The sequence below is a fragment of the Garra rufa genome, chromosome 22, assembly GCF_049309525.1.
Source record: "Garra rufa chromosome 22, GarRuf1.0, whole genome shotgun sequence".
NCBI classification, from domain to species: domain Eukaryota; kingdom Metazoa; phylum Chordata; class Actinopteri; order Cypriniformes; family Cyprinidae; genus Garra; species Garra rufa.
Genome location: NC_133382.1, coordinates 15,023,444 through 15,030,225, shown reverse-complemented (window position 1 = coordinate 15,030,225; position 6,782 = coordinate 15,023,444). Strand labels below are relative to the sequence as shown.

The window sequence follows — 6,782 nt, the reverse complement described above, 5'->3', positions numbered from 1 at the left end:
AACCTGATGAGTCCTCTGCAATCTGACTTGCTGCAACATGGAACAAACTGCTGGTTTCGTCTGGCCAGAGGAGAACTGGCTCCCCGACTGAGCCTGCGATTTCCCAAGGTTTTTTCTCCATTCTTTCACTGATGGAGTTTTGATTTCTTGCCGCTGTTACCTCTGGCTTGCTTAGTTGGGCCCACTTAATTTCCAGCAATACTGTATACCAGGGGTCACCACACTCGGTCCTGGAGGGCCGGTGTCCTACAGAGTTTAGCTCCAACCCTAATCAAACACACCTGAATCAGCTAATCAAGGTCTTAATATGTATACTTGAAACTTCCAGGCAGGTGTGTTGAGGCAAGTTGGAGCTAAACTCTGCAGGACACCGGCCCTCCAGGACCGAGTTTGGTGATCCCTGCTGTATACTATTTGAACTGAACTGAGCTGGATGATGATATCACTGAATTCAATGATGAACTGCCTTCTACTGAAAATTGTTTGTCTACTGTTGTCCTTTTGAATTATTGACATACTGTTGTCCTATTTAATACTGTAAAGTTTCTTTGACACAACCTGTATTGTTAAAAGCGCTATATGTGACCCTGGACCACAAAACCAGTCTTAAGTCGCTGGGGTTTATTTGTAGCAATAGCCAAAAATACATTGCATGGGTCAAAATTTTTGATTTTTCTTTTATGCCAAAAATCATTAAGAAATTAAGTAAAGTTCATGTTCCATGAAGATTTTTTGTAAAATTCCTACTGTAAATATATCAAAATGTAATTTTTGATTTGTAATATGCATTGTTAAGAACCTAATTTGGACAACTTTAAAGGTGATTTTCTCAGGCTTTTTGATTTTTTTGCATCCTCAGATTTCTGATTTCAAATAGATGTATCTCAGTCAAATATTGTCCTATCCTAACAAACCATACATCAATAGAAAGCTTATTTATTGAGCTTTCATATGATGTATAAATCTCAGTTTTGTCAAATTTAACCTTATGACTGGTTTCGTGGTCCAGGGTCACATATAAATAAAGGTGACTTGACTATTAGCAACAGTGATGTTTCTGCATTGCAAATAATTTACTTGTGGATGTAGTAGTGCAATAGGAAAATATGTATGTATGTATTTAATCAAGATAATTCATTCATTTTGTGAAAAAAAAAAGGTGTCATTAAAAGGAGGAAGGGTCACACATTGTTATAGACCAGCGGTGCCAAACCCTGTTTCTGGAGATCTACCTTCCTGCAGAGTTCACACCTGTATGTATTATCAAGTGCTCCTCCAGATCCTAATTAGTTGGCTCAGTTGAGTTTGATCAGGGTTGGAGCTGAACTCTGCAGGAAGGTAGATCCCCAGGAACAGGGTTTGGCACCACTGTTATGGTGGCATTTCAGTGGCTATTCGGCGGTGGAAGTGACCCTTGAACGTTTCCGGTTAGTGGTCGAGCTCATAGAGACAGAGCGATGCGTCATAATCTGAAAACCATGTTTTATAGCTGCTATGTGACAAGGTAAACAAGTAAAAAGTAAACAAGCTAAAAAAACACAGAACTACGTTTTTATAAGCTGTCAACCTAAAAAAAACGAGCGTTTAAGCCCTTACAGAAAAACCACATGAATTTCACATGTGCAAAAACACATGTGGTCACATGTGGCCACATATTCTGCACATGTGTTATTTCACATGTGAAAACGTGTGCTTGCACATGTGAAAATCACATGTGACATGTGCTTTCACATGTGATTCCCATGTGAAACCTATGTGCAAACGTGTGCTTTTGGAACACTTTCATGTGCATTCTGTGTGAATTCCCATGTGAAACCCTTGTGATCACATGTGAATCCCATGTGAAACCCTAGAGATCACATGTGAATCCCATGTGAAACCCTACAGATCACATGTGAATCCCATGTGAAACCCTACAGATCACATGTGAATCCCATGTGAAACCCTACAGATCACATGTGAATCCCATGTGAAACCCTAGAGATCACATGTGAATCCCATGTGAAACCCTTGTGATCACATGTGAATCCCATGTGAAACCCTACAGATCACATGTGAATCCCATGTGAAACCCTACAGATCACATGTGAATCCCATGTGAAACCCTACAGATCACATGTGAATCCCATGTGAAACCCTAGAGATCACATGTGAATCCCATGTGAAACCCTTGTGATCACATGTGAATCCCATGTGAAACCCTACAGATCACATGTGAATCCCATGTGAAACCCTACAGATCACATGTGAATCCCATGTGAAACCCTACAGATCACATGTGAATCCCATCTGAAACCCTACAGATCACATGTGAATCCCATGTGAAACCCTAAAGATCACATGTGAATCCCATGTGAAACCCTACAGATCACATGTGAATCCCATGTGAAACCCTAAAGATCACATGTGAATCCCATGTGAAACCCTACAGATCACATGTGAATCCCATGTGAAACCCTTGTGATCACATGTGAAACCCTTGTGATCACATGTGAAAAACATGTGTATTCACATGTGTATTCCCATGTAAAACATGTATATTATAAACCTGCTTGTGTTACAATGTTGTGATAGTGAAATGACTCACAACTGTCAACTGTCAATATTTTATTCATGCACAATGTACACTCAAAAATATTTAATATTGTTTGTTCAATTCAATTATATAGAAAAATTCCATTAAGTTTTATTTAGCAATCCTTACACACTATCCATATTATGAAGATTTCAAATGAATAACTACAATCTAAAGTATTTATATAAATCTTTAAGGGATGGTTCATCCAAAAATGAAAATTATGCCATTATACCCTCATGTAGTTCCAAACAAGTAAGGCCTTCATTCATCATCAAAACACAAACATATAAGATAAATTGAGATATTTTTGGGATGCTTCGAGAGCTTTCTGACTCTGCAGCAATGCAACTGAAATGTTCCCAGGGCCAGAAATGTAGTAAGGACATTATTAAAATAGTTAATGTGACATCAGTGAGTCATCTGTATTTTTGCTCAAAGAAAACTAAAATGACGACCATATTCAAAAATGTCTTCTCTTCCACGTCAGTCTGATGTCCTTACTAGCTTCCTGGGCCTGGGAACATTTCTATGCAGGGTTTGAAAGCTCTCAAATTTCTCCAAAATTATCTAAATTTGTGTTCTGATGATGAACAACGGTCTTGCAGGTTTGGAACGACATGAGGGTATGTAATTAATGACAGAATTTGTTATTCTGAGTAAACCTTTTCCTTTAATAACTGGTAATGTGCTACAGCAAATTTGTTCTTAAATAAAAAAAGTGACTCAATCACATTTCCTACGGCATGAAGTTGATAAAACCTGAAAGTACACCAAAAGGCACTGCTAAGTAGACCTAACAACTTGAGTCATATTTGATGACATGAGATTGGCAATGAACTGGATTGGTGTCATCATCTGTAAGGAGGGCCACAGCAACATCTTCAAACTCATCAGACTTGTCCTAAATAAAAAAAACGGAAAAAAGAGAGATACAAATCACAAAAAAATCCAGTGTCCAAAATGGCATTGATCAATTTAAGATGTTTTTTTTTAAACTATCAATGATTTTTTTTTAAATATTTACAATAGTTTTTGACAATTTATTTTAAAAAGACAGCTAAACTAAGCTAAAGTTTACACAACAATTTAAATTCAATCATTATTTACGTTTATTCCATAGTCTTTCTTTTTAATACCACAAAATGGGGGGGGATTTGTGAAAGAAAAAAAAAAAAAAAAAAAAAAAAAAAAAAATATATATATATATATATATATATATATATATATATATATATATATATATATTTTTTTTTTTTTTTTATTTTGTGTGTATTGACTGATTTTTGTATTTTGGGTGAGTGGTCTGAACAAAAACACAGATATAGTAACAGATGCAATCAAATATTTATACACTGAATGAACAACAGTGTGAGCTAAAACACTTTTGTATTTTGATTACATACATAGAGTGTTATTCACAAGGAGACTCACCTGAAGGTTCTCAAAAAGCCAATCACACAGGATGGACAGTGGAATGGCCAGGTGTGTAATTCCTATTAAAAAAGTGTATAAGGTTGACTGTGATGTTACCAGAACAAACGTGATTTTAAATATTCTACCCAGACATATACACAACGTGTTTAATCTAAAAATAACTAAATCAAAATAGCAAAAACAAACACAAAGTGGACTATTTATAAGGTTAACAATTTTGATTCATTCAAAAACGAAACAAGAAATTCTTTCAAATCGCTCATTCAATTCAATAACAAAACACCTCTGTGCTGTGCAGAGAACAAAAAAACGTACTCGGTTACTAACGTAACCTCGGTTCTCTCAGAGAGGGAACGAGTACTGCGTAGCTTACGCTAGGGGAAAATCCTTTCCGCGAGAGATATTGAAGCCAAAAAATTATCCTTAATTTTGTATTAATGTAAAACGCGTTGCCGCGGTGAGCAGACATAGGCGAGGCGTATTGCTTGCCTATTGGCTGCTCCGCAGCAACTGCAGCACCTATCGAGCGAGGCTTGGCGCGATGCCAGCTCCAATGAGTGCATTTCGCGCCTGATACGTCATCTCCCACCGAAAGTGGCGTGATCCCAGCCTATAAATATCGCTCGCAGGTAGCTACACTCTGGTTTTTTCATCATAAAAGCGCCCAGAGCACACGCTTGCACGGCAAGGTACGCAGTACTCGTTCCCTCTCTGAGAGAACCGAGGTTACGTTAGTAACCGAGTACGTTCTCTTACGAGAGGTCTCTCCTACTGCGTAGCTTACGCTAGGGGAACGCCCTGTAAAACGCCGTGCATGCCAAGATCTGATACCATAGACCCTAGGGCCATAGCCCGGGGTTCATATAGTGTTTAAACGTATAAGGGGATTAGTGCCCTAAAACACTGGCTCCTGGTGTATCCGGGCAGGTAAACGGCCTGGATAAACTTGGAACATGGGTCTAGATATCTGTTAATATCTAGACCGACAGCAGTTTGGCCTGTAGGGCAGGAACCTCCAGGTTGTAGAATCTTATAAATGTAGACGGAGAGGCCCAGCCTGCCGCCGTACAAATATCTTGCAAGTCGATCCCACTCGACCAAGCCCACGACGAGGCCACGCCCCTCGTGGAATGTGCTCTGACACCCAGCGGGCATTGCCTGCCCTTGGACTCGTACGCCAGTGCAATAGCATCCACTATCCATCTGGATAGAGTCTGTTTTGACGCAGCCATTCCCTTAGAATGCCCGTAAAACGAGACGAACAGCTGTTCTGTCTGTCTACAAGCAGACGTGCGTGACACATAGACTCTTAGCGCTCTAACTGGACATAAGAGTCTCGCGTCAGCCTCTTCATCCACAGCCGGTAGAGCAGACAGTGCGATGACCTGTGCTCGAAACGGTGTGTTAATAGACTTTGGCACGTATCCGTGCTTGGGTTTGAGTATGACTTTTGAGTCGTTGGGTCCAAACTCCATGCATGTCGCGCCCACTGAAAGCGCGTGCAAGTCTCCTACGCGCTTCACTGAAGCAAGCGCTAGTAGGAATATAGCCTTAAGAGACAGATATTTTAATTCAGCCGCCTGTAGTGGTTCAAATGGTTCGCTCTTCATAGCGTCCAACACCACAGAAAGGTCCCATGTTGGGACTGAAGGCGGTCTGGGTGGATTTAACCTCTTAGCTCCTTTAAGGAAGCGTATGATTAAATCGTTCCTCCCTATTGACTGACCTAGCGTTGTCCTCGAGAACGCTGCTATGGCCGCCACATAAACTTTGAGCGTGGACGGGGACCTGCCCTTGTCCAGCAGCTCTTGTAGGAAAGAAAGTACATCTGTCACACCACAGTCTGTGGGTGTGGATCCGCAGGCTGTGCACCAGTCCGCAAATATCGACCACTTCGAGGCATAGAGCCGTCTAGTAGATGGAGCTCTAGCTTGTGTGATCATTGATATCACTCCTGTGGGGAGTTCATCATATATTCCCTGGTGACCCATACATGAAGGGACCACAGCTCGGGATGGGGGTGCCAGATCGCGCCGCCCGCCTGCGAGAGGAGGTCTCTCCTCACAGGTATTGGCCACGGTGCGATGCTCGTCATCTGCATCAGCGCTGGGAACCAAGTCTGGTTTCCCCAAAACGGCGCTATCAGCAGAATTGCACACTTTTCCTCTTTCACCCTCTCTATCACCTGAGGTAGGAGAGAGACCGGGGGAAAAGCATAAAGAGGACAGCGGGGCCACGTATGGGCTAGTGCGTCCTTGGCTTTGGAAAAGAATTATGGGCAATGAGCGTTGTCCTGAGATGCAAATAGATCTATCTCCGCTCTGCCGAATACCTTCCATAATAGCTGCACCGTTTGAGGGTGCAGCGACCATTCGCCCGCCGGAACATTGTTCCTGGACCGTCTGTCTGGTCCTACATTTAGGGTCCCCCGCACGTGCGCTGCCCTCAGCGAGCACAGGTTGCGATGAGCCCATACCAGAAGGCGTTCTGCAAGTGCATGCAGGTTTCTGGACCTGAGTCCGCCCTGGCGATTTATGTAAGCCACTACCGATGTGTTGTCGGAGCGGACTAATACATGACTTCCCTTCAGTAGGGGAAGAAAACATGTCAGCGCATTCTCCACTGCTATCATTTCGAGGCAGTTGATGTGCAGTGACTTCTCTCGTTCTGACCATAGGCCGAACGCCGGTCTGCCCTCTAGCAGCGCCCCCCCTCCCGAGGTGGACGCGTCCGTGGACACTACTTTCACCCTCGAGGGTCTCTCTAGAGT

At 42.1% G+C, this 6,782-nt stretch overlaps 1 long non-coding RNA gene across 1 annotated transcript; it reads right to left on the bottom strand.

Moving 5' to 3' along the window:
* Positions 1 to 2,594: 2,594 nt before the first annotated feature.
* On the bottom strand, positions 2,595 to 4,278 carry LOC141298430 (uncharacterized). Its single transcript, XR_012341583.1, has 2 exons — positions 4,010 to 4,278; positions 2,595 to 3,479 (listed from the first exon to the last, which is right to left on the bottom strand). It is a non-coding gene; the product is annotated as an uncharacterized lncRNA (long non-coding RNA).
* Between the last annotated feature and the right edge of the window lie 2,504 nt (positions 4,279 to 6,782).